Here is a 27,681-nt window from a genome sequence, read left to right on the forward strand (position 1 = left end):
CTGCACCATTTTCATGGTGAGCTCTTCTGTGCCTCACTTAACTCCTTAGATGCTTCCCCAGTCTAGCCCTAAGTCTCTTTATTATGGAAAGGGCCTTTGTTCCTTAATAAGTGAATAAAAACAGTACTTTGAAATTCTAGGGTTTCTTACAGAGTTTAAATTGTCAAAAACCCAGTGCTAATGTCAGTATAGGAAGAAAATAGAAAAACTGCCTCCTTTCTAGCACTGAGAAGACAGGAAAACAATGTAATACGTTTCTTTGGGTTTTGGAGTTACTAAAAATCTGAGTAAAGGACTTAAAGTTGCATGTATTAGCCACTTCAATGAACAAATGCTGGCCTAGCTAAGAAGGGAGTCAGGTGATTGCTACCTACTATATCAGCCTACCTTCTGACCCAGGGAAACACCCACCACAAGAATGTTCCTTTCATAGGAAGAAAAGTGCTTCTTTTCAAAGGGGTCTTAATCCCAGGCTAAAGTTGGGAGCATTGTGTGTTCTACAGTGTGTTGACTAAGAGCCTCTTGAGAACTCTGCAGATTTCCCTTGTTTCCATGTTAGTCAGGGGTGAACAGGGAATTCTTAGGCGGTACGAAGACATCGTGTTTTGCAGGTCTTGGCCATTTCTGTCTCCTCCCTCCTAAATCACTCTCACACTGTGCCCAGAAAAAAAGCAGTCACGTGCAGCCCAATGCATTTCAGCACTGCATCTGAGCTCCAGGTGGAAGACACAGTGCATGTGACGTTGACCATGACCTGGATGTGGAGCTGGTCCAAACTCAGACCTACCTGTCTCAAAAGGGGAGTCACTATCTCTGTCCTCTTTTCATTCGTGTGCTGAAAATTGGGGAAATAATGCAGAGGTTCATGACATGGTCATAAGATAACTCCTCTCCAGTCAAGAAGTACCTCCCTTCCTTTTACAAGGTAGAAAAATGTGAAGTCATCCCTGTGAGAAAAATGGTTTTTGAAATGTTTTCGGGAGGGTGAGAGGCTGCCGTTTCTCCTCTTCCTAAGTCACTGGTTCTTTTTTTCTCTCCTCTCTTCTCCCTTTCACATCCTCAGGCTTTTAACAGAAACATTTTATATCCATATAGTGATGTGACTTATGTGTGTAAATAGATGCAAATAGCTATTAAATGTTCGGGAAGTAGCATAACCATCTTTTTACACAATTTGTGCTGGTGAGTGTTTCTCATTATAATTTCCCCTATCCCCTGCCGAAAAGCACTTCCCAGAGATCTTTGTGGCAATATATATACCCAGATTATGATTTCAAGAAACCCAGGACACTGTATGGAGGAGAATGTCTTTAAGATTTGAATGTTTTAAAAAATCATTTTAGAGAGAGGGCGAGCAGGGAAGAGGGCAGAAGGAGAGAGAGAGAGAGAGAGAGAGAGAGAGAGAGAGAGAATCTTAAGCAGGCTCCATGCTCAGTGCAAAGCCCAACACAGGGTTTGATCCCATGACCCTGGGATCATGACCTGAGCCCACATAATGAGTCAGACACTCAACCAACTGAGCAACACAGGTGCCCCTAAGATTTGAAATTTAAGAAATTTTTTGTCATTAGGTGATCCATATTTAACTAGCAAGGTTTTGATTTTAGGATACACAAATATATATTTGATTTTTGTTTCTAGAATATTTTTAAGAATATATGTAGGCTAATTTTATTCTGTTTCCTTGACTTTATTAACCATGCCCTCTTGCCAGAAGAATTTAGGATTTAGTGATTGTGTCAAAATTAGTCTATGCTGATGAGTATTCCAGCACCCAAAACACAAAGGTGTGTTAGAAGACCCTGTCAGTGCACAAGGAAAATTGTAAGCAGTTATGGGAAAATGAGCATTTTTCAAATAAGCCTTGATTTCCCTCTTCCTTATGCACATCAGGCTATGAAAATACCTCTTAATATTTTTCCTCCAGATCTGTGTCGTGTATGTGTACGTCTGCCTACTAGGTCTTGTCCTCTCTCCCCTCTCTCTCAAGGGCTCTCCCTGTTCTTCCTCTAATTGTTGGGCAGTGGGACAGAAAGATGGATCTGCTAAGTGAGTAAAGCTTGCAGAGAGCAGAAACAGATTTACTAACTTTGACGATGGCTTCTACTGAGTCCTTACCATACACATGGCTGAGTTGCCATAAAGCTAGCTAAGCCAATCGCCCTTAATAGGTTAAAAGATGACATGGAGAAATTTTAAGCAGGAATGATTTCATTCTTTCCTCACACCAGTTATATGGTTAGCTGGTTCATGCACTGATTTGTTATACCACATAGGGCTGGCTCACAGTCCCTGGCAGATTTCTGAAGTTTTGATGGAGTCAGAAACTGACTGTCTCCTGGGAATGTGTAAAGAAAGGAGGTTGGAGCTCTTCTCCTTCAAGGACACTCTCTTCAATCCATTTTCTCCTACCCGTGCACAATAGTCTAGTCTATCAAAATACAGTGATTGAACAAAATTTGATTTCACATAATGAATGCATTGATTTAATAAAGGGTTTGTAGTACATGGTATTATAGTTCCCTAAATGAACACTGAAATCCTAAAATGAGAAAACTTATCATTGGTCCCAGTTAAATCATAGCCACTTTTTTTAACCTGCATACCCTAATAAGATACTAACCCATTTGATACTTAAAAAAAAAAAAAAATCTGTTATCTTATATAAGTGCTTAGCATTTTCCAGCTATTTTAAAGCCACCTGTTTTTCCTATCATAAGTACATCTGGCATCAGGCAAACAGATTATAGCCATGGACAACTGACTAATTTATGATGTTTTTATATTTTCATATTTTTGGCAGACTAATCCAGTTTGATATATTAACCCAGCTTTCAGAGATGAATCTTGAAATCTTGCACTCTTGCAACCCTTTTACTTTGTTCTCTTCCAAACTCTAGAATATTTTTTCCATGTCCTAAAATTTAATTAGAAAACAGACAGGGAGAGCAAACTGAATCCTTATGTTCTGCCCATCTAGTGCCCTATCTAGCTGGCTTCCTAGAAGAAATTATGTATCTGTCTACCCAGTATTAGTTGTGAAAGATCTTTGTACTTTTGATCATTCTCTCTTCCTAAGTTCATTGGGCACACTGGCACTTGTGTTTGTATCCTAGTTTGACAACTGCATTTTTGCCTACATGTAATGGGAGTTTGGTAGGTCAAACAAAGTAGAAGAATCAGTTGCCTGTCTTTGCAAAAAAAAAAAAAAAAATTGAAGTTTTGAGCAACAGGGAATGGAGGCAAGACTATTTTCTGTAGTTAGAGAAGCCAAGTCCACTCAGCTTCTCAGAGCATCTTTTTGATTCGACATCCCCTGATGGGTCATCCCTTGGCTATTTATGGGTAATTTTAACTGCTGGGTTGAATATGCCATATTCCTCCTTTAAATATCTACCCAAGGCCCCAAAGTAATGGATGTGTTTTTAATAAATCTAACGTATAAAGCATTCATCAGACATACTTCAAAACAGAGAAACTATCAGAACACCCTGAAAGATTCATTAGAACATTTTTATTTTTTGCAGACACTGTCACCAAGTTAAATAAATGTGTGTCAACTCAAAACTGAGATGAGAAACGGCAGAGTGTTTTATGGATTGAGAGTCAAGAAGATAAGAACTCTAGTCTTATCTCTATTGCTGACTTGTTTAATGACTGTAGTATGTTTATCACTTATTCCTAACCACTCTTCCCTCTGGCCAAAAACCAGAACAAATGTCTACAGAGGATTTTGAGCTCCTAATAGAATAGCTCTCAGTAAGTTCAGCTGAAGTAATAAAGCCTTCCATCTATAAGCATAGAGTTAGCTTGCCAGGACTCAAGGCCCAGTTCCACCATTACTTGGCACTTGACTCTGAGTTAACCCCTACTGAAGAGTATTAGGAGGCCTATTGTTATTGTACATAATACTGCAATGAACATCTTTTAACAAATAGATGTGTTTGTGCATTTATATGTTTATGTCTGTAGGGAGAATTCCTAAAAGTGAACTTCTTCACTCTAAGGTTAGGTAAATTTAAAATGTTCATGTGTATTAAAAAATAATAATTAAATAAAATTAAATAAAAATAAATAAATAAATTATTCATGTATATTGCTAACTCGCCCCTCAAAAAAGTCATACCAAATTTGTACTCCCGAATACATGTACGTTCCTATTTCCTCACACCCTTGCTCACACTATTCACTGACAATCTTAACTTTTTAATCATTAGCAGTATCAAAAGTCAAAGAGAAAATTTCACTGTAATTTGCACTTCTTTGAGTAAATATGTGCATCTTTTCATATTTTAGTAGTCTCATTAGTTCATGCATACCCCATTCCCAATTTCCTAGTGTGTATTTGGTGTTTGTCTTTTTGCTTTGTAATGCTCTTGGTAGATTAATGTCTTTGTAAAAACAGAAAAGTTGGGAAGAAATTCTAGTTAATGTCATTCATGAAGGATACTTATAAATTTGAAAACTTTATGGTGATCAGCATTCCTACCTGAAAAAGCGCAAGACCTCCCCAGGTATGAGCAGTGAGATGCCCTAGCTGTGTATCATCTGCATTATTACCATACTCATCTTTGAAATAATCCATATTACATGTAAAGCAAAATGCAGAGAAGTCCAAGATGTGATCTCTACCCTTAAGTAAGACGGGAAAGCTCATCTTCAGTAAGAGTAGTTAAAGGATATAAAGAATATTGCTTCAAAGAAAACACATACTTGAATAGACAGAGAAAGATTCAAAAGTACAAGAGTGAGAATTAAATGTGAGGAAACAATATGTAGACAAGGGTGAATAGAAGAGAGGTTTGGATGAGGGAACAGGGGGAAAGTTCACATATGGAAAGATAGGTTGGAGTCAAATTATTGAAGGCCTTGGCTACCTGGTTTATGCCTGGATTTTACGCCATAGGAGCAAGTGAAATTTTTGACACCAGTATGAGATAATGAAAATAATTTTTAGAAAGATCATTGTGACCTGTGAATAATGAATGAACGAATGAATAATTAATTAATTAATAGAAAATGTCACATTGGAAGAGAGGATGACAACCATATTAATACTTTCTGTGGAAGAGAATCAACTAGTTTAAAGGAAAAGTGGTTAGCATTTTCGTCAATTTATAATGCATAAAACAGCTATAGAACTAATGCTACCTAATGTTACCTAAGAAAAGAAAACTGATCCAAACCCAGAATTCTCTGTGTGTAGATTGAACATTCCAATGCAGTGCCTTTTTCTAAATCTGTGATTCAGCTTTCGTACCCCTCCACTCGCTCATTCTGATGATGGTAAGCCTTTCCCTGTTGGGTCTGGAATTCATACCAGCTTTCTCACAGACCAAGAAATTCCAAACATGCTATTGTCATTACACCTCATCAGTCATCCTAAGGAATGGCTTTATTTATTCTTGTGATTTGGAGAAATGAGGTGATGGTAGAAAGGGCTCAGAATAATGGGAGGAAGGTGTTGGCTTCACAGAAGCAGCAATTCCTTTCTTACTTCGTTTCCTTTACATGCTCCTAAAGGTTAGGTAATTGAGCTGAGCCCCCTGCACTATTACTGCACTGCAGTATCCGTTCAATAAACATTTATTGAGCACCTACAATAAATGTCAGGTACTGTGTAAAGTACTGGGAACAGCATTTAAAATATAGACCCAGTCCTTCCTCCAAGAGGCTTACAGACTGGCGGGAAGCATATAAACAAGTTCACATTCTACTGTGCTCTTCACACAGGACAAGGGGTTGGACTCTTCCCTTGAAATGTTCTACATGTAACGACCCTACAGTACCCCGTCTCCAGTTCACTTCGTGTTGTCCTCCACTTACATTCCTTTGTGTACTAGGTATAGAATCCATTTCTGAGGGCTATAAGAGGATAAAAGGAATTCAAACAACATATATCTGGTAAACTTGCTGCAAAATGCCAGATGCGATAGTGGTTATGGAGATCACCAAACAGTCCAACGTGAAACCAATCCATGGAATTGGAGAGATGCAGTAAATGCATTTGCAAAGGTAAACTTCCTAATGCGGGTAATAAGTATTAAATAGATGGCACAGATAGTAAGTGCTGTGGGAACTTAGAAAACGAGGCATAACTTCCAGAAGAGGTGAGCTTTGCACTCTGTCCTGAGGGATGGATCTAACTGGAATAGGTAGAGGAGACCAGAGGTGTCTTGTGGAAGCCTGATTAGTGGTGTGGCTCTTTCAGTTCCCAAGGACAGAAGGCCAGTACAACTGACTCATGCAGAAGGAGTGGTCATGGGGCTTCCACATGGCTGGAGTCATGGGGTTCTATGATTTGAATTAGTTTGTCTCCCCCTCTTGGCTCTGCTTTCCTCCGCACTGGCTTTTGTCTCAGACTGATTGACTCCACCTAGTTGCTGACAGGTTTATAGTTTAGTCCATTAACCACTCAACACAAAAGTCAATGGTTGGGTCTCATCGCAGTGGCTTCCTCCATGAGCTCATTTTTTTGTCGTACACGTACAGAGCGGTAATGGTCTTACCCACTTCTCTTCTCTAATAGTTCCAAACAAACTCCTACGATTTACTCTGATTGGACCCACTTATATCAGTTTCCCATCCTTGAGTCAATCATGGTAGCAAGGAGACTGGGCTTAACTGATTGGCCAGGTCTGGATTATGTCTCCAGCTTTGGAACAGAAGCAAGTGGGGATAGCACCATCTGAGCCATATCAAAACAAGATTAGGGAAGAGAGGTGGCTCCCCAGAGAAAAAAAAACTGTAATGCTGTCACCAGAAAAATAATAATAATCACCATCACTTATGATAAAGAATTTACAGCAAGTACTAAAAACTTACTCCCTGGGTACTAGTCTAAACAACTTTCATATATTACTTATTTATTCCTCCTAACATCCTGTGAAGAAAGTAATCTTACCCCCATTTTTAGGTGAGGAAACTAAGGCATGGAGATGTACAGAAATTTATCTCATGGCTAGTAAATGTCACACGAGGGAGTTGAACCCAGGCTATCAGATTGCAGAGTTCATGGTCTTACCCACTATATTTTACTAAAATTGACTTCCTTACACACAGAAATCTAGCTAAGGCTCAGACTCAGAAATGAGCAAGTGCATCTGAAGAAAGGTGAGAAGACCAGCAATCCAGAAAGATGGTAATTTTGGTCTTTTCTCACAGCTATGGTAATCATATCCAGAAAGCTTGTAGGCAGTGCTATCCTCACCAAGAGGTCAAGTTCTGACCAGACCCAAGCAACCATCAACTGAACGTCCAAGGGGAATGAAATGATCACTACAGAAAACTGAATTATGCCCCCGAAGCTACCCCAGCCCAATCCACTCGGCAACTTGTAGTTCACACTTTTACACAGTTTACCAACCACTGATTTCATACCTATATGTGATTCAAATTCCCTCTCTCTCTCTCTCTCTCTCTCCTGCTTTGAAACAGTATTCACAGGGCATATACAGATCTTAGTTAAAACTAACAATGCATTTAAAAACACACACAAAATCAAACAGTTGCCATTTTGGCATTGAGAAATAGCAGAGCCGGGCTTGAGTCTGTTTACCATGCATTTCCTGATGCAAAGCAAAAGCAAGCACAGTTGAGAAAACACCACAAAGCATTATATGGCGACAGCTTGTGTACTTCAGAAGAGAAATGGATACATTAGGAAAAGTTTTTCTCCCTTTGATGTAGAATATGTGCTCTTTTTTTGTATTAAAATGGGAGTTAACTTTAAATAAATAAAATTCAGCCTGTAGGCTTCAGAAAACTAATGTTGTATTTTGACAATGTCATTTCTCTGATCCTTGGAAGCATTATGGGAGTTAACTTGGGCCTTCGTCATGATTTTCCTTTATGGCATGGAGAGCACATTATTTTTTCATCTCTGTGTTATTGATTTCCCCTCACTTCCTCCCACATTTTCTCTTTGCCAGCTGTTACCTCTGCCCCTTCTGCTGCCCCACTCACTGACTCATGCGAAGGAGTGGTCATGGGGCAGGTGAAGAGCCTTTCTGCTGTGTCTTTGGCTGCATGCCATCCAGGCACAGCTGCCTCAGTGCTCCCTCCTCAGGTGCAAACCTGTCCTCTGCATGGTTTCAAAACCTGGACAGACCTGCCTTTAAGAGATCAGAGTGAGCCTTGTGTTCACCTGATAATGCAGCGGAAGACACACAATTTGTACTTAGCATGGCTTTCATTGGATTTGAAGATGTTCCCCTCCGTTTAGGACAGAGAATGCAGGAGCCTAATACGTTGATGAGACTTGTTTTCTTTTGTGTTTCTATTTCTCCGAAAGGGTAATGAATAGTCAAATATCACTCGATCTGAGCTCCCGTAGAATTTGGTAATAAAGCCTTTTTTCTTCTAAACAAAATTACTTTCAGGTAAACGAATATGTAGACACCTCAAATAAGGTGTGCTTTGCTACATGAGGAAAAAGAAGTGTTTTTATCCTATTAATTGTCCATTTTGATCACTCTTTCTATTCAAGGAACTGCTTCTAAAACAATGCATTTGAAACATACAGACCTACAATTAGAAAAAGAAAATTCTTTAATATGAAAAAAGTTGCCACGATTGAAGAATTTTTAAAATTTCTTGGTTATTATTTGGAAATTTATAGCTTCTAGAGTTGAAGTTTTTCAAACAAAAGGTGTATTTGTGTGTAAGGAAGAGTCTGAAATTATATGCAAAACTGTGTGCATATGCATGTTTGTGTTCTGAAGAAAGGCTTCATGGCTTTAATCAATTCTCAGGAGGGCTGATGACAGGAAGAATTCCCAGTTCACCTGTCTCACTCTCCTCCCTTCCCTTGCTTCTCTGAAGTCAACAGCTCTCTGTCTCTGCCTCTCTCTCTCTCTCTCTCTGTCTCTCTCTCTCTCTCCCTCTCTCACCAGCTTCCTGTTAATCCCTTCTCAGATGAACTGTTCTTTTGTTTTCTGACCCAGTGAGGCTGAGCCAGGGTGGTGATGGTGGTAAATGGCAAGACTGCAGTGAGCACCCTGGGGGTGGGCTGTTAGGAAGATGGACGGTGCCTCCTAGACCTGCCTGAGGAGCATCTCCTGGGAGGGAAATGGTGCATCCAAGATGCCACCGTGTCAAACCTCAATTACACTGAAGATACACTGACAGAGACCATCCAGGGGAGAGACTGAAGCGGGTAGTAGCTTTCCCTGAATACTTCCCTGTCATCCATTTTTTTCCCATTTGGTTTTATTTCTTATTTGATGTTTCAGGGCATCTTTTCCCCCACTTTCCTTGGCTTCGGTATCCATTACAACATCCTAACACTCTAATTGGCTTTCTGTGGGGGCAGACAGGAGGCATTGCTTCTGGCAGGATAGGATTTTCTGTCCTGTTGATTGATGGGTTAATTTTTATTGGACACCGTGTACTACCAGCAGAACCAAAAATCCAAAACACGCTTCTAGCTTTAGGAGTTTATGTTCTGATGAAAGTAAGACAACACATTCCAACCTCCCAGTTTCTTTCTCTTACCAGTAGTATTCCCTTCTATTTCTTTCCTTTAAGATAAGTCTCCATAAGCAATAAGTGGATCCTGAGGTACCCAAACACATAATTTAGGGCCCAGAAACATGCTATTAGAAAAAAAAAGCTGAGGTGCCTGGGAGGCTCAGTCAGTTAAGCATCCCACTCCAGCTCAGGTCATGATCTCACGGATTGTGAGTTTGAGCCCCACGTCGGGCTCTGTGCTGACAGCTTAGAGCCTGGAGCCTGCTTCAGATTCTGTGTCTCCCTCTCTCTCTCTCTGCTCCTCCCCTGTTCACGTGCTCGCTCGCTGTCTTTCTCTCTCAAAAATAAATAAACGTTAAAAAAGTAGAAATTAAATAAATAAATACATACATACATAAGCCAATTGGGTCAGACAGCCTGATGGGGGGAGTGGGTTCATTGGAAGAGTTTGAGTAATCATATTCATTGAGTGGTTGTTCAATGCTGGACTTTAAAACAGTCAAACATTTCTCCAGATTCTTTTGGTTCTATCCTACGTCGTTAGATTACATTATGTCAAATTTTAAGTAGTCATTTGAAGAATGTTTCATTGTGCCTCCATGTCCATGCTATAAGAATCCATATGATTATTCCTCCGTAAATTAACGGCGCCCCTTTCCAGACATTTCACTTTCCTTTCACCAAGTGCTCACAGCTGAGTAACCCAGAGTGTTTCCCAGTTTGCTCAGAGGAAATTTAGTGCTCAAATAAGCTAATTGTTTCATCTCTGAATCAGTCACAATATTTCTGAACCACCATTTCCTCCTCTGTAAAATGATGGTATATTGGAGATGGTGATCTTTAAGATTCTTCCAGCTCTGCATCACCTCCCAACACACACACACACACACACACACACACACTTTCTTGTATGATTTCTGATCTCATCCATACCTTATTTAATTACAAAAGAAGCTGCATACCAGTATGACCCATGTCTGCCTTGTTCACCTATATACCCCTGGTTTCCATATAAATGGAGTGCACTCAATATGTACTGAAGGAATAAATTACTCTGCATGCATCGTGATGTGCACCTCAAAGCCTTCTTTAGAAGGAAACGGTCCATAATATAAATTCTCACATTTCATTTGCATACAATTCTTACATCATGTGTAAAAATCTTATGTTCACTCTGCCTGTGCTGCTACAGGTAAAATGTTATCAGTTCTTTCTCTTCTTTTTTTCCCTTGTTGATCTAATTCTCCTGCATAGTTTTCATAAAAGTCCCCAATTTGAAAAGAAAGCTAAAATGTAGAACAAGAAACCTGCCAGCTGGTGGCCAGAGCTGGGGCTGCTCAGAAAGAAAGGAGCAAGGTCCCTAAGCCCAAGGAGGCCACTAAACCTACCAGCTGACCACCAATCTAACAATACACAGAAGGAACAAAGCTCCTTGTTCCCTAGGCTAAAAATGCTAAACTGTCCCAGCAAACAATGGGTATGATGCTTCAGAACTGGGCAGAATGAGCCAACCACTGCCCAGAGGCCCTGGAGACTCCCATTGTTGCCCAGAAAGAGTCTACCCTGAAACTAGGATCAAAACAACTTCAACCATGTTAAATGTGCTGCTTTTATCTTTCCCTGTGAGTCAGAGGTTTTTCTCTCAACATAAAGCTTAGCCAAAACAATGAGATGGTGTTCTTGGAGAGGGGGATGGCAGGAAGTTAAAGGGTGGATTATGGGGAAGATTGAGTTAAAAACGGGAAACCGAGATGGGAGAAGAGACGTACTTGTGGGATTGATTTTCTCCCTCTAAACGGCAGTCTGAAGCGACTTCCTTCCCATACATTTGATGGGCAATGCTGCTCTCTAGTGGCCAAGTGAGATGAGCACAGGTTCCAATTAAATTCCCATAATATTTAGGGGCATTTTTTGTTGTTGGGGGATTTCATTGTTTTTGTTTTTGTTTTTGTTTTTGTTTTTGTTTTTGTTTTTGTTTTTGTTTTAAGTTTCTTTATTTACTTTGAGTGAGAGAGAGGACACGTGCAGGAGGGGCACAGAGAGAGAGAGAGAGAGAGAGAGAGAGAGAGAGACAGAATCCCAAGCAGGCTCCCGTCTGTCAGCACAGAGCCTGATGTGGGGACTCACCAGCCAGGGAGATCTCGACCTGGGCCGAAACCAAGAGTTGGTGGGTCCGGTTGCTTCACCGACTGAGCCACCCAGGCGCCCCTCATTTTTAAGATTATTTTGGTTTTATGTCTTAAAATGAAAAGATAGACATTTTACCAAAACACATAATTCCTTCTAAAAGAACTCAGGTAACTCTCCTCCTCTTTGTTTCTTCACTCATTTTTCCATGATGTTCCTACATATGTGGGCAATTGTGGGCCTTCCCAGCAAACCATGTGTCCCGGGTGTTTGAAGAGGCCTAGGGAGGCCTGGCACCTCTCTTCCACCTCAGGCTCTGGCCACTAGAGGACCTCTGGGAGACGCACCGGGTGGACATTTTCTGTCACTGCTCCCTTCAGTTGGAAGGCTCTGTCCTTATTTCCTCACATGGATGGTTCCTTCCCATCACTCAGCTCAGCTCAGAGGCCACTTGGCTCCGGCAGTCCCACTGCACCCCCACCCTCCCAGAATGCCAATCCCCAGCACATTATCATTTTTCTGGCTTCATACAGCTCATTGCTTTTCAAAATTATGTTGTTTATTTGTTTCCTTATTTACTGTCTCTCTCTCCTCCATCACAATATAAGCTTTATAACAGCAGGAGCCTTATTTTTTTGTTCCATTCATATATCTCCAAACACTAGAAAATGTTGCAGGTGCTTGGCACATAGCAGACTCAAAAAATATTTTTGAATGAATGATAGAAAAATATTTGTCTCCTAAAACTTCTCTCACAGCAGTAATAGTTTTGTCTAACATGTTGCCATCTCCAATGTTAGGAAAGTGGGACATGAAGATATAGGCAGAATTTCACTAGGGAAATATAATGTACAAAACCCCTGTCCAAGCATCAGCAGAAGTAGCAGATTAGTATTGCAAATTACTAGTACTAGGTTTAATTTAATTTTTAAAAGTCTGATTGTCTAGGTTTCTCCTTGTCTGCTCAGCAAAAAGTCCTACTGTATGCAGGTACAGTTTTCTAAAACAATAGAAATACCCAGAAAGGAACGTAATGGTAAAGAAAATTCTCAGTCTTGTTAATAATCAGATGTCAGTTGGTAGTATGATTTAATTTAATTGATTTAAGAGACATAAAGCCATGGATATACAACCCGATCATATCAGGAGAGTTTTTAAGAGGACAATATACCCTTTCTTGGTAATACCAGTATATCCTTTGCTGTAGTGACCACAATATCTGCCTTCATTATACCTTTTATTTTTTTAATGTTTATTTATTTTTGAGACAGAAAGAGAGTGTGAGCAGGGGAGAGGCAGGGAGAGACTGGGATAAACGATCCAAAGTGGGCGCTGTGCTGACAGCAGTGAGCCCAATGTGGGACTCGAATTCATGAACCATAAGATCATGACCCAAGCCGAAGTTGGATGTTCAACTGACTGAGCCACCCACGCGCTCCTGCCTTTATTATATCTTTTAAAGCAAATGTTTAATGGTTTCCTTATGTAACTATAGAACCATCTTTAAAATAAGACATGTTTTGATAGTCTACTTATAGCAAGGTTTTTGTTTCATTTTTTCCTTCCTTCCCCCCCATATAAAATATAATATGCCACCCCAGTGCATAAAACAAAAAAAATTCTGAGCTTCCCTGGTTAAATCCATGCAGGGACCCAGAGTTCTGCCCATTGAGTCTCTCTCACCATTCTGTCCTCCCTCCCTCCCCTCCTTCCATTTTGAAAGTCACTAAGTTCCCCCAGTGGGGCTACAGGGCTCCTAAATACTGACAGAAAACAATGGTGTAGATCACACCCATGGTAATCCCAACACTTTAAAAATTCTAATGTTCTATTATTAATTCTGGCTAAAGAGAAGCACTTATTAAACAAGCTAATGTGTGATTTCCATACATTTGCTTATTCGATAAATAATGTGGATTGCGTTCTTACTATGTGCCGGGCTCTGCTAAGAACAGGGAATACCTGTGAAACAAACAAGGCCCCTGCTTTCACAGAGTTTATTGTAGTGGGAGATACTGATAAATGGACAGTTATAGTGCAGCAAATGTAGCAAATGTGATGATCGGGTAAATACAGAGCAGAGCATACAGGGAGTACACTTAGCAGGAGCTTTATAGATCAGATATAGATGTAAACGAGTGAAAAGTGTGGGAAGCGCTTTTCCAGCTAAGAGGATCACAAGTACACACGGGCCCAGGGTGAGAAAGGGCATGGCCCACCTGAGGAACCGGAAGAAGCTCTGTTTCAATGGAGCATAAAGTGTATGGGAGACACAACAGGGAGAGGGAAGGGTGAGGCTGGAGAGGTGAGCAGACTCCACATCACAAAGGCTCATTGTAAATAGCTTGAACTTGAGCTGGAGGACAGTGTAAACCTATTGAAAGATTATAATCAAGCAAATGATGTGATCAGTTCAGTTGTAGTTGAAGAATGCCAGCAAGCCTAATCAATGAGGTTGATGAGGAGAATGTTGTAGTAATTGAGATGAGAGATGATGGTGGTCTAATTTAGAAAATGGCCATTGACATGGAGAAGAAAGGTATTTAAGAAATACTCAACAAGACGTGGTTGGTTGACTATGAGAGATGAGGGTAAAGGAAAGGGAAAGGATTATGTCCAGGCTTGAGCTACTGAGTGGCTTGAGCTACTGAGTGGATGGAGATTCCATCATTAATACAGAAGAACTAATATGGGCAGAAGGATAATGAGTTTTATTGGACATGTTGTGGGATATGCTTGTCAGATAAGCAAGTGGAAATAATTGGGATACAGTTGCGTATGTGGATTTGAATCTCAGAAAAAGTACGGCCTAAAGATAAACATAGAGGATTCACCAGCATATGTGGTTGGTGGTACTTGAAAACATGAAAATACATAAGATATAGAAAAGATTTGTAGACAAAGAAAGAGAGGCTCTAGAATAGAACCTTGTGGGACAACACATGCAAAGGGCAAGGAGAAGAAGGGCTCCACAGGAAACAGAGAATGAAGCAACAAGAAGGTAGAAGGCAAATTTTTGGAAACTAAAGGAAAAAAGTGTTTGGGGCACCTGAGTGGCTCAGTCGGTTAAGCATCCAACTTCATCTCAGGTCATGATCTGACAATTTGTGGGTTTGAGCCCTGTGCCAAAGCACAGAGCCTGGAGCCTGCTTCAGATTCTGTGTCTCCCTCTCTCTCTGCCCCTCCCCCCTCACACTCCATCTCTCTCTCAAAAATGAATAAATGTTAAAGGAAAAGAGTGTTTCAAGGAGAAAGTGATTGACAATGTTGGATTTTGCTGAGAGATAACTGAGAAATGTTCTTTGGTTTTATCCAGAAGGCACTCATTGGTAACCTTAGTGAAAATAATATGCATGGAAGTCATAAGAATAGAAGTCACACTGTTATAGGGTCAAGGGAAGATGGAAAAGTAGAGACAACAGTGAGACAATTCTTAGGAAGTTTTGCTATGAAAGAAAAGTAGGACATAGGGTGATAACAGAATAGAAATGTAAGGTCAAAGGAGGTTTTTGTTTGATTTTATGTAGAAATACTGATGGAAAGGAAAGAATTGTCATTTCTATTTTATAGAGAATCAAAGAAGTTAAGCAATTTACCCAAACTCAACCAAGGTAGAGGTGGTCAACCTTTTTTGTAACACAAAACTCCTATCTGTGTACACATCAGATTTAATTCAGTGGCATGATGGTTTAAAACGTGAAAATTAATAAGCGGGTAAGAGGTGCCATCCAGACAAGTGTAGCTTTTGGTGTGTACCCAAATACCTCCTAGGCACACCCACAAATTCAGCTTCCAGGAGACGTAAACTAAAACACTACTCATGCAGAGCATGTGTTCTGGAATCAGACTGCTTAGTTCAAATGCTAGTCACATGTGTACTAATTTAATGACCTTAAGCAAGTCACTTACCCTCCCTAAGTCTCAGACTCATTAGTGTAATATGAGGATGCTCACAGTGTCTATTTTTGGTACATAAGTTCTCCATAAGTCTCTCGTATTGCTACATATCTTATGGAGACACTGACTGCCCTCTGTTCTAGGCTACCTTCTTGAGGATTTTGTATAGCAAACAGCCTTGGGACACAGAAATAGTGTCTCCCTCAAAGCAAAGGGCAGGCATACTTACTGTCTATGATAAAAGATTTAAGTTTACTAAGCTTAGGGCTCCTCTTAGGGCTCCTACAACACAGACCACTGTGTATGCTGGCATCTCCATGGAACTGCGGGGCCAGAAGAACTATACAAATATGCTGAAACTCATGCTTTAGCCTGAGTCATGAGTGATAAAGCCCTTTGTCTCGTTCTCAGGAGGCTTATGTCTTCTGCCAGGCCTCAGAAGTTTGCCAATAAAGCAAAATCTCAGATCCCTTGCAGTTCTTCACATCTTATAGAATTTAAAGATGAAATGATTTTGTTCATTGAAAATGTTTAACACACTCCTTGGTACTTAGTATGCACTCCATAAATGCTAACTCTATGTTATACGCATCACAATAAGGGTACGCCCATGGGAGTACCACATAAATGAAAGCATGTATGCCTGAAGCCCCACTTGAAGAAATCGGTCCTGTGTGTTAAAGCTTTGTGTAATTCTAGGAGTATACTTTTATATATTCCGAATACAAATGCCAACGGGAAGGTAACTTACATAACTGTCCTTTCCCATCAATATCTCAGTGACTACCAACACTCAATTCTCATAGCAGAATTTGGCAGAGGAAGACTTAAGAAGTGTATGTTTTATGTGTTTGGGAGAGAGCTTTGAACATAAGGTATTGCCCAGATAAACAGACTTGAGTAGGAGCTAAAGGTATCATTATGAGGATGAGGTTGGTATCTATCTTGTTCAGTACTGTATTTCCAACACAAGACCTAGGATACAGAGGCCCAAAGAAATCTTTCTTAAATAGATGACATCTCAGAGAGAAGTTCAGGGAGCCTTTCGTTGTCATCCAGAAGTAGATATCTAAGTCATTGAAGTGTCCCTGTCCTCAAATTATCTCCACCAAACTTGACAACCATTTTACCTACTAAAAGGAAACTCCATCAAAAGTCTAAGATAAAAAGAAACAATAAAATAACAAAACAAACTTTTGACCTACTTTGTTATGCACTGAAAGGCACACTTTGGCAGACAAAAAGGCTTGTGCTATGTAATTGTCATCAATGTTTCACTTAATATTTTAATGAGCTGAGCAACTGACATCCTGGCTGAACACATGCCTTTTGTGGGTCTTGTTGCTAAGCAAAAGAAGTGTATAAAAAAACGTGTTGTCCTTTTTTTTTTTCAAAAACGCAAAAGTCACTAATTCCTGAAAACATAAATACATCTCAACTGCCACTTGGATTTATACAAAGATGATTCCTGTCATCCTCCTTCCATCTCAAGCCAGCTCTTCTCATATTTTCCTTTTCCCTCGGAGCTGCTGTGTTGGGTTCCAGACCCCTATGCTGGTTCCTGGATGCAGAGCAGATGCTTCTGAGCCAGGACATGTCTGCCAGGACAGGCGGTGTCATTTTTAGCTATTTTTCTCTTCTACTTTCCCCAATCCTTCCCAGAACTACACTGATACATTTATTTTAATATTCTTTCTTTCCCTTCAGCTGGCAAAGTTTTCTCCATATCTGATGTTTTTCTCTATTTACTCTATACTCTTCTCTCTTCCCTGCCCCCCTGCCCTCAGTTCTCTCCATTTCCCTCTCTCCGTGGATGGGTGATATTTTGGAAACTCCAGGATGATCAAGAAGCAGTTTTAGAGAGGGGTGCCTGGGTGGCTCAGTGGGTTAAGCATCAGACTTCAGCTCAGGTAATGATCTCACACTCTGTGAGTTCGAGCCCCATGTCAGGCTCTGTGCTGACAGCCCAGAACCCGCACCTGCTTCAGATTCTGTGTCTCCCCCTCTCTCTGCCCCTCCCCTGCTCATGCTCTGTCTCTCTCAGTCTCAAAAATAAATAAAAACATTAAGAAAAAAAATGTTTTTTAAAAAGAAGCAATTTTAGAGAAGCAGGGGAGATTGGTAATATGATTCTAAATTTGAGGCACCTCTCAGTGCCTCAGTTGATTAAGCGTCCGACTCTTGATCTCGGCTGAGGTCATGATCTCATGGTTCATGAGTTCGAGCACTGAGTCAGGCTCTGTGCTGACAGCATGGTGCCTGCTTGGGATTCTGTCTGTCTGTCTCTCTCTCTCTCTCTCTCTACCCCTCCCCAGCCTTTATGCTCAAAATAAATAAATAAACTTTAATAAATAAATGAATGAATGAATAAATAAATAAATAAATAAATAAAATTGGAGGGTGAGGGAGCAGCAGCAAACTGAATACTCTCTAAGCAGTGTGGTATTTACATTCCTTATTTGCCAGCCCTTGAAGATAAACATTAAAAATTTCCCCATCATATAGATGGAAAAACTAAGGACTGAGAGGTTAAGCTACCACACCAGGTTTAACAGCGAGTAAATGGCACCACCAAAATTTGCACCCAGACAGTGTGATTCCACGGCTGACTCAGCCTTGTGCTCTCATGTCTTGAGCTCAGATTTGGCGGGGGCGATAAACAGGAGTTATCTAAACAATTTAATAAAGGAGAGGTCAAGTTCTTCTAGGCAGAGGGCATGGCAATGTATAGAGGCCTAAAGATGTGAACCAGCTTAACAAATTTGGGGAACCACAATATCCACAGGGGAGTAACCAGGAAACAAACAAAAAACCTAGGAAACTTTGGAGACTCATTTATGACATACTTAGGAGTAGAAAGACATGGAGGGTCATATTTAAGAGACTTGGGCTCAAATAACATCTAACATAATGGTCAATGCCTTATTTAACCTCGGTCAGCCCCTATTTCCTCATCTCTAAAATTGGGATGACACATATTTCACGGTTTAATGGCAAAGATTTTTAAAAGATAACATATGAAATAGTTTTGTAAACCATGGCATTTTATGCAAATATCTTTCACCCTCTTAGCTTCTCCCTCTCTGTCACGGAAAGTAGGTTCATAATTGAGACTGAGGAAGCAACTATAAAATAAAGGACATTCCAGAGGCCTGGGGAAATCTTGCAGGCAGCCTGCAGTCTGGAAGTTATTCTTTTTGAGCCTGAAGTCTGGGAGGTTTATGAGACCCATCCTAACCCAGCGGCACAGAGAAAACGGTTTTGTCAAAGACATTAGTCAAGCATTTTTCTACTTGAGAGAAGTTGCACCTTTGAACTCTGGCATTTTATGGATTTTTTGAAATATGATAAGAACAGAAGTGACTAAAACAAAGGAATGCTAGACTCTATATCTTAAAAACTGAACTTTGAGAAAATATGGAGAACCCGCAGAATTTGTATACCTGCTCCAATCCAGTGAGCTGGTATGGGATGCAGGTCAGCTCAGAACCTGGACAGGGGTGGAAGCCAGGCTCATCAGCAGATGAAAATGTGGCCTGTGACAGAAGATCCCAAGCCCAACACAAGAGTCACCTCCCCAAGCCACCACTTGGTTTCAGTACATGGAATGATTTGGAGCCATTTGCAACTTGGGCAATACTAGTCAGCAGAAAATTCTGTCACATTTTGAGGGCTCCTCTCTGTCCGTAAGCACCATTCTAAGAGCTAAAGGTAGAGCCATGGACAGGACAAACAATGTCCCTTCTCTCTTGAAACTTACATTCTAGGCCCAGTTGGGTAGGTGGAGAGTACAAATGAACCAGGTGATTTCAAAAAAGTGCTCAGTGACATATAAGAAGTACTCACCTGTATTTGTTAACTGTATAGATAGATTAATGAGGCCTAGGATTCTCTCAAAAGGCCCTCTTTTTGCCACAAGGCAGTCAAGCCAACTGTCTTCATTGGCAATGCCATTGAAAGCAGTCATTCAAATTCATTCAGCCATTTGGCAAACTGTTCTTAAGTATCTATCCCATGCCAGGCACTATGCTAGGCGCTAGGGATATAAAGACAAAACATATCCCACTCAGTAACCCTTTTCTTGAGGAATCAGCTTCTGTGGACTTTGCTCTTCTACTGATTTGGCCCACTTGCAGATTCAGCTTGAATGTACCTGCTACCAGGAGGACACAGAAGGCTTGGTGTCAAAAGGCTTGCAAGAGCCTGGATGGCCCAGGCTTCCCATGTAGAAGTAAGGAGTGACATTTTCACAAGGCAAGTGGCTCCCTCCTGGAGGTTCCCATTGTTCTCAGAAACTCATGTAAATCTAGTAAAGAAAATGAAAGTTAAGCATTTGGCAGGGTGGCGACCAATTCTCTCCCAAGCATGAGCACACATGGTATTTAACTTATAGAATGGTAACCCAACCACAGAATGTTCTAGAAGTCTCCAATATTCTAGAAGTCTAAAAGCCTAGAAGTTTACCTTCTGTAAAGAGGAGTGGGAAATCATTACAGAGGAAGAGTCTTACTGGCAGCTGCATCCACACAGCAGAGCAGAGTCCTGTGAACTATAGTTCAAGGTCCCCTAACTACTAGCTCTCTCTGGGCCCACAAACATGCATGGACACATACAAATAATTAGGATGGCTTTGGCCATCTTATTATTAATATTTGGCCAGTTCTATAGCATCTTTTCTTCACTAAATCCCATGATGCCTTTGAGAAAAGCCTAATCTTTTCTTGCCAAGATACAAAGCTCTCTTCCAGGTGCCTGTTAATCCTTTTTTATTTTTACTTTTTTTTTTTAAAGTGAAGAGAGTTTATTGAGCTAACAGACCCATTTAATTTGTGATTTCAAAATTGTGACCAGAGAAGTTTGAATTTGTGAGTTGTTTAAACGTTTGCAAGGTAGAAAACAGCCCAGATGAGCAGCCAGAAAGGCCGAGAAGGAAACACAGGTGATGAGAAAGGAAAATAATCTTCCCCAAGAGGCGGAGCAGGGAGCAAATGGAAAAACACATTACAGAGCAAGAAAGAACACATTGTGTCCACCAGAAAATTGTTGTCAATCTCTTCTCAATTTTCGTCCAAAAAACATGCATGAATATGCAACAATAAATGTACGTGTCAAATGGGGTTACAAATGCCATCATTACACACAGCAGGACAACAAGGCTCTCTTTTGAGGTAGGAGACTTGACAGGAAGAAGAAATCTAAACTATGTTCAAATTTAGCAGAGAGCCCTTCTGGAGGAAAGCTGATCCATAAATCCAAGATATAAATAAACAAGCCACAACTTAGACAATGTTCTTGAAAAACTGACGAGGCAAATCTCTTAAGTTGGAAACATGGCCCCGAATTCTATTGGGTTTCCCCTGACTTGATGAAGGACTATAATTGCTGCTCTCCCTAACCCTCAGTCGCACCCTGCTTCCACCCATACACAGGCACCCCTCCCAGATATTAATGTGACTTTTTTTTTAGCAGGCTGAGATATCACACTGACCTCTTTGACTCCATGTCAGTTGTGGATCCTAAGAGTCACCAGGTAGGCTTTTCCAGATATGCTTTGGTTTGATTTCTTACTATGCCTTTACTTTAAGTGGCAGGAAACTTTTTTTTTTAATTTATATATAAACTTCATAGGCCATGAGTGAGAACGGTAATTTGACTAATATAGATTTTATATTGTATAGTACTATTATCAAAGTACTTTGATAACTTTATAGGTTGATTTTAATTTTGTTTTGTTTTAACCACAAAGGAGACCTAATTAAGATTTAAGCTCTTCTTCAGCATTGAAAATTCCATCATGAACCCTAGACTTAGTACTCTGAACAGGAGCCTCAGTCATATTTTTGGATACTTGGTGAAGCAGATGTATTCCTGGATAGATGGTTGAGGCAGGGTACCCTCAGAGCTATTCGTAGCTCTGTATCAGGCCATAAGTGACAGCACATAACTCAAGGGTAAAAGGCTTGTTCTGAAAAATACAACTGACTATTGTCCTAAAGAATGAATCCTGGAGAGAATAAAACAGACCACGAAGGCGAGGGCTCTCTCCTTTTCAGTGCTGAGCACAGTGCCTGGCATGGACGAGTTGTTCTATGAATAATATTTTGAATAAGTGGATGTTCCCTTATCCTCATTGGTATATTCACTAAGTACCTGACAAAACACCAAAACCTGAAATCATACTTCAAATTTGAAAATTCAAATTTTTCAACTTCTCTTACTAATGAGTATTTTGCCACTGTTCCCAATGGATGGCAGAATGAACTGACTAGACTCTTCTATACTCAACTTCTCATCTTTTAAAGCTCAAGGATCCTTCACCTATAAGACCTGTAAGACCTGTACTGACCTTAACTTAGATAGATCATTTTCTGTTCCACAGCCCATCACAACAAAGATCTGGGAAATTCATAAACCACCTAATTGTCCCCTAAATCACAAAATATCCAATTTAAAGCAAAGTATGGGTCAAGGGACAAAGACGGTTTTCTAATGGTTTGTGCTTCACTATGTTTATTATTATTTTTTAATTTATTTAGAGCGCCTTGTTTGGAATGTGAGTACTGTATTTTTATCCTACCAAGAAAAGAAGGTTTTGTGCCTGAAAAGATTTTTTAAATTGATAGAAGCCATGAAAAGGACAAAACCACTGATAGCTTATGTTCACTTATGGTCTTCCTAGCCCTCTCTTCTTGGTTTCTTTACAGCTGTTAAGTATGTTTTGCCTGAATGCCACCAAGACACTGAGTACACCTCTGCCCCTCTGCACCCACCTTGAGGTCAGACTTGATACTTGACTGCATTTTAAAAAAATTTTTTTAAAGACAAATTCACATTTCCCAAGCATTAAGGATTAGTTTAGATTTTCTGAAGAATGTTCCAAAAAGACAGAGTCCTGCTGGCAGGTGGCAATATATCCTATTTGCAACCATCCAGGAGAAGAGATTTTACATTCCTTCAGCAAACTCTGATAGTGTTGAACAAAAATATCTGCAAAAATGTCAGTTTACTTGGTCTGGGAGGAGATAAGCCATTGCCTCAGATTCCTTCTTTGCATTCCCTTTCTCTTTGTTATCTTGCTCCTGAATTAACTGCTATATTTCTATGCTTAGGAAATATAATAAACTGTAGTAGAAAGCACAAAGCGCCAGCATGGGATTGTAAAATGGCAAGGAACAGAATCCTACTTTATGCTACTTCAGGACGCTCAACTGTCACACAACAGAATCACAAGGGGAGCTCTACAAAAATTGCTGGCAATTTTCATTAGTGGGTCTGGGCAGGAGATTCGTGCATCTGGAGTTGTAAATCCTGCACGTAAACCTTTCCCTCAGCAGCCTCTGGTCTCTCCTCCTCTCTGCGTATGATTTGTTCCTGCCTAACAAAGCTAATTCTTTTGCTAATTCCTACACCATGATGCCAGAGGTCCTGTGGCTTTGGTTTGCCCGAGCACCAGTTCTGGCTCCCACCCTGCAGAACCTTTCAGAACCATCTGTCAGTTCAAATTACAGAGCAAATAGAAGAAGCTCAGTTCTTCTTTGTTCAAATATTGGTCCCACCACTTCTAGATGTGTGGCTTTGACCGTGATACTTAGAACTCTAATTTCTTCTGTAAGACAGAGATACGAATTTCTACTTCACTGGGCTGTTGTGAGGATTAAGTACAAATGTATATATTGCAACTGTCCCAGTGCCTGGCCCCTACCAAGTCGGTCCCCATCCCCCTTCAGGCAAAGGTAAGGCTAAGAGCCCAATTTGCAATTTTTCTCTCACCCTGAGCTGGTGTCACCCCCGCTTTCCACAGGTATCTACAGTGTGGTCAGATGAGTCTTGTTGCCTCTCCCTTTGCTCACATTTTTCAATAGCCATTTGCATAACTCCCTATGACAGAGATAGAAAAGAAAGTTTCTGAAATTCAGAGTGGTTTGGCTTACTTGTGTTAGAGTCTCTGGCTGAGAAGAAAATTAAAACTAAAAGCCAAAATTCAATGTTTGTTGTGGGTGTCGGTGGATTTAATTCATCTGTGCCGTCTTAGTTTGGGCTACTCTAACAAATTACTACAGACTGGTAGCTGGAACAGCAAACACTTCTCAGTTCTGGAGGCTAGAAGTCAAAGATCAGGTGCCAGCAAATCCAGTATCTGGTGAGAACCTTCGTCCTGGGTTGCAGGTGACTTGTCTTCTTGCTGTTGTGCCCCCATATGGTGGGGAGGAGAGGGAGCAAGCTCTCATGTCTCATCTTAATAAGGTCACTAATGAGGGACGCCTGGGTGGCTCAGTTGGTTAAGTGTCCAACTTCAGCTTAGGTCATGGTCTCACAGTTTGTAGGTTCCAGCCCCGCGTCGGTGTCTGTGCTGACAGCTCAGAGCCCAGAGCCTGCTTCGGATTCTGTGTCTCCCTCTTTCTCTGCCCCTCCCCTGCTCACAGTCTGTCTCTCTCTCTCAAAAATAAATAAACATTTAGGGGCGCCTGGGTGGCGCAGTCGGTTAAGCGTCCGACTTCAGCCAGGTCACGATCTCGCGGTCCGTGAGGTCGAGCCCCGCGTCAGGCTCTGGGCTGATGGCTCAGAGCCTGGAGCCTGTTTCTGATTCTGTGTCTCCCTCTCTCTCTGCCCCTCCCCCGTTCGTGCTCTGTCTCTCTCTGTCCCAAAAATAAATAAACGTTGAAAAAAAATTTTTTTAAATAAATAAATAAATAAATAAATAAACATTTAAAAAAATTATTTTAAATAAGGGCACTAATGCCATCCATGATGGTTCCACCTTCAGGACTTAATTACCTCCCTGAAGCCCCACCTCCTAATACAATCACATAGGGGATTAGAATGTTAGCATATGATCTTTGCGGGGGGGTGGGGGGTGGGGGGGGTGGGGGGGTGGGGGGGTGGGGGGGATATAACATTCAGTCTGTAATAGTACCATCTGTCACTCCTGTGGCCCTGAAAAATAGAGGCTTTGCACTAAGTCGGCACACAGTAACCACATACTAATTTGTTTTCATTAAAATGCGTTCTATATTTTCATTTTTTTAATTTCATAAGTCTTCCGAACATAGGCAGAATTGAACATGGGTAATAAGTCTTAAATCATTGTTCCTCTTCCCCCGCCGCCCCGACTCCTGAAATGTTTCCAGTTTCTTTGTTGGGTAGAATCAGCATCTTCTCTTAGTTTTTAATAGCTCCGTAAACTCTCAGGCCTACCCACCCTGTTTGGAGTTAGTTGGCCTTGTTGCATTTTGGTTTCGGTCAGTGGAGAGACCCTACAGAATGTGCCTCTGTGGGATGGGAACTAGGGAGAAAATTCTGACAAACCGAGTTTTTATCTGATAAGCTTTCTCATATGATGTTAAGCCCTCTCTGCACCTTACCAGGACAGGTGGCGGAGAAGCTTTTTAGATCTTTTTTTCTTCTAGTAAACCTTGTCCATTTGGAGCAAAAGCTTCCTTTTCTATCTTTTGCCACATTGTTCAAAGCTTAAAGGAAAAAAAAAAAGGCATCACAGAGAAAATCTGTTTGCATCCAGAGATGGCTCTTTTGGAAGCCCTGGACTGTAAGAGAGATATCAAGGGGACAGGAGGTCATCTTCCTTTGAGGTCAGACAGGTGTCCCTTTGTCATATTGATAACTTCTGGCTGGGAAGGACATCTGAAAAACATGTTCCAAACATGAAAGTTGAGGCAGCTCTTTACCCTGCCACTTGCCACCCGCGTCTCCACAGGAGTCCCTCCAAACAAACCTCCCGTCACAGGAGAGGCAGGCCCACTCCTTCAGCCTCACCCTGCTCAGGAGCCTTTGCCAGGAGCACATCCATCCTCCCATGTCTCCCAGCCACTTCTGTGGATGTTTTGAAGTTTATACTTTCGAGATGAGAGAGAAGTCTAACATCTCAGTGACAACATTCAAATGTATTTTGTCCCCTGCAGAAATGAATAAATCATCAGAGCCACTTTGAAATTGGGAACTGAGGCGGAGCTAGACCACATGAACTTTGGAGGCCTCACCAGGAACCCTCAGTGAGGTTCTGAGTGAAGCTTTTGGAGGGCAATTTATGTAGACATGCCATGGTCCTGCCTGTGACCTTGAAAGGGCATAGGTTCACCATTTCCACTAGTCAGAAGGCCCAGGGATGAACCTCTCTGAGAGAAGGAAAAATAATTTATGAAATCCATATTTAAATAATTATGACAGACAATTTTACTGAACATTTGCTCTGTACCAGGTACTATATTAAGTGCTCTTATAAGCATTATCTCATTGAATCCCCACCCCCCCCCCCCCCCACCAATCCTACGATTTCTTCATTTACAGATGGGGCAACAAATACGGTAAACTAGAATGTGTATGCATATGCGTTGTTTGTAGTGGTCATAGACTAGAAACATCATGACTCTCCATTAATAGAGAAATAATTAAATATGCTGTCTAGTAAGAAAGCAGTTTACGGTATAATACTGATTTCCAAAACTACCTTTTTTAGCCAGAAGGAAAGAAAAAAGGATCAAAAGAAATTTGGATACAATTAAAACTGAACGCATAGTAGGACCTAGGAAGCCCGCTTCCTCTCACGGAAAGCTCTTGACCTGTCTAGACCAGCTTCTTGGTCCTTTCGAAGCTCTATGTTTATGTTTTACTGCACGGACAAGCATAGTACCCTCTTAGAAATGCTGACACAATATCTAGGGAGGTGAACAGGCAGGCTGACAATGTAATTTAGCATCCAAATAGGGACTCTTTTGAGAGTAAAAGGGGGTGCTATGGATAACTGCCCCCGAGCAACAGGCATAACCCAGGAGCATTCTGAGCAGACAGTAGCCTACACACAGGACACCTATGGAGAGCAAGCCCCAGCCAAGCCCACCAAAGGCTGTGACCTTGAGTCCAGGTTCTGCCCCTCCCTTGGCTCCAGAGCTACAACCGGACCTAACATCCTCTTACTCATCACATTTGCAAGCATTACGTCTCTTTCCCTCTCATCCCCTGACTGACTTCAGGTACCTTAGCCCCAACATACCCTGTGGGGTTAACAGCTTCCACTCATGTCTCCAAGCAGATGAGATCATCCTCCACCGAAGGCAAGTGGACTCACAGATTCTGTCTCACTCTCCTCTGTGAATCCCTCCGTACTCACCACTGTGCACAGAGACCGACAGCAGGGAGGACAGAGCAGACGCCTGGGACTCCATGAGGAAAGGAGCCCAGCTCACAATCCCCTCAGGGTTGCTTGAGAAGACCAGGCAGTCCAACGCTCCAGGGGACTGAAGAGAAGACAGAAAGAGGCCGAGGAAATCCAGAAAGTAAAATGCCAAACTCAGTTCCACTCAAATTGTCTCAATCATTTGTCAAGAAGAAAGCACAGGGCCCTGACCCTAGAATAAAGCAAATCTTCATTTCGTCTTCTTCAAAATGAAATAAAATGCAGATGGGAGATCCATCCCTTCCTCTCTTTGCTCACCCACCACTGCCCCATATTGCGTTAGTCACTAGAAGCCTCTTGTGCCACATAAAACACAGCCCAGGAAAGGCCAGGCCCATTAAACCAGGAACATGTATTTATGTCCATTTCATGGGGTCCTAAGGAATCCTATTTTCATGGAGTACAAAATGTCATTTAAAAATAATCGTGCAAATGATTTCCTAAATCCTCTCTCCCTCACCTTTCAATGGTTATTTCTTGTGCTGTGAGTTGCGTGGCTGAGTTGAAACAAATGCTAAATGTTTTGTCCCAAATAGGGAGACGTGGCAGAAGCCCTTCCTTACTCAGCTGGTGTTACCTGAATCAACACGCAAGTCAAATCCTGTCCGTTGCAAGAGAACAGCTTCCCACATGTGGTCAATGCCACACATGACAGCTTTAAACAGGAGCTGGAGGAACATCAGAAAGGCACCAAGAACTTGGCTGCTCCACCCCAAGTCCTGTGCTCTGAGTTACACTCCCACTCTAAGGCTGAGAGTGGATGCAGGACAAAGGGATTTGAGGAAAGTCTCATTGCACCCTGGAGCGGGGGACAGAGGAAGTTAAGTGGACAGACAGAGTGACCAGTGCTCTCCTTCCTCAGGCACCAACCTCTGTGCTTTATGAATAATCATTAACACAAATGGCTGAGCTGTCTTCTGTACCTTTAGTCATAGCTGGGTACAGAGGAAGATTCACAGAGACATCTACAGGTCATAGTTGGAACTGGATTAAAATAA

The 27,681-nt window shown here is 41.3% G+C and overlaps 1 long non-coding RNA gene across 2 annotated transcripts in view; it reads left to right on the top strand.

Moving 5' to 3' along the window:
* LOC123583214 overlaps nucleotides 1-23,825 on the top strand; it is a 44,583-nt gene extending 20,758 nt beyond the window's left edge. Inside the window, exons 5-6 of one of the 2 annotated variants that reach the window (XR_006704785.1) lie at nucleotides 20,962-21,025; nucleotides 22,200-23,825. This is a non-coding gene — a long non-coding RNA (uncharacterized LOC123583214). The remainder of the gene's footprint in view (nucleotides 1-20,961; nucleotides 21,026-22,199) is intronic. The other variant, XR_006704786.1, reaches the window with a different exon arrangement.
* The last annotated feature ends 3,856 nt before the right edge of the window (nucleotides 23,826-27,681 follow it).

The sequence above is a fragment of the Leopardus geoffroyi genome, chromosome B3, assembly GCF_018350155.1.
Source record: "Leopardus geoffroyi isolate Oge1 chromosome B3, O.geoffroyi_Oge1_pat1.0, whole genome shotgun sequence".
Lineage (NCBI taxonomy): Eukaryota > Metazoa > Chordata > Mammalia > Carnivora > Felidae > Leopardus > Leopardus geoffroyi.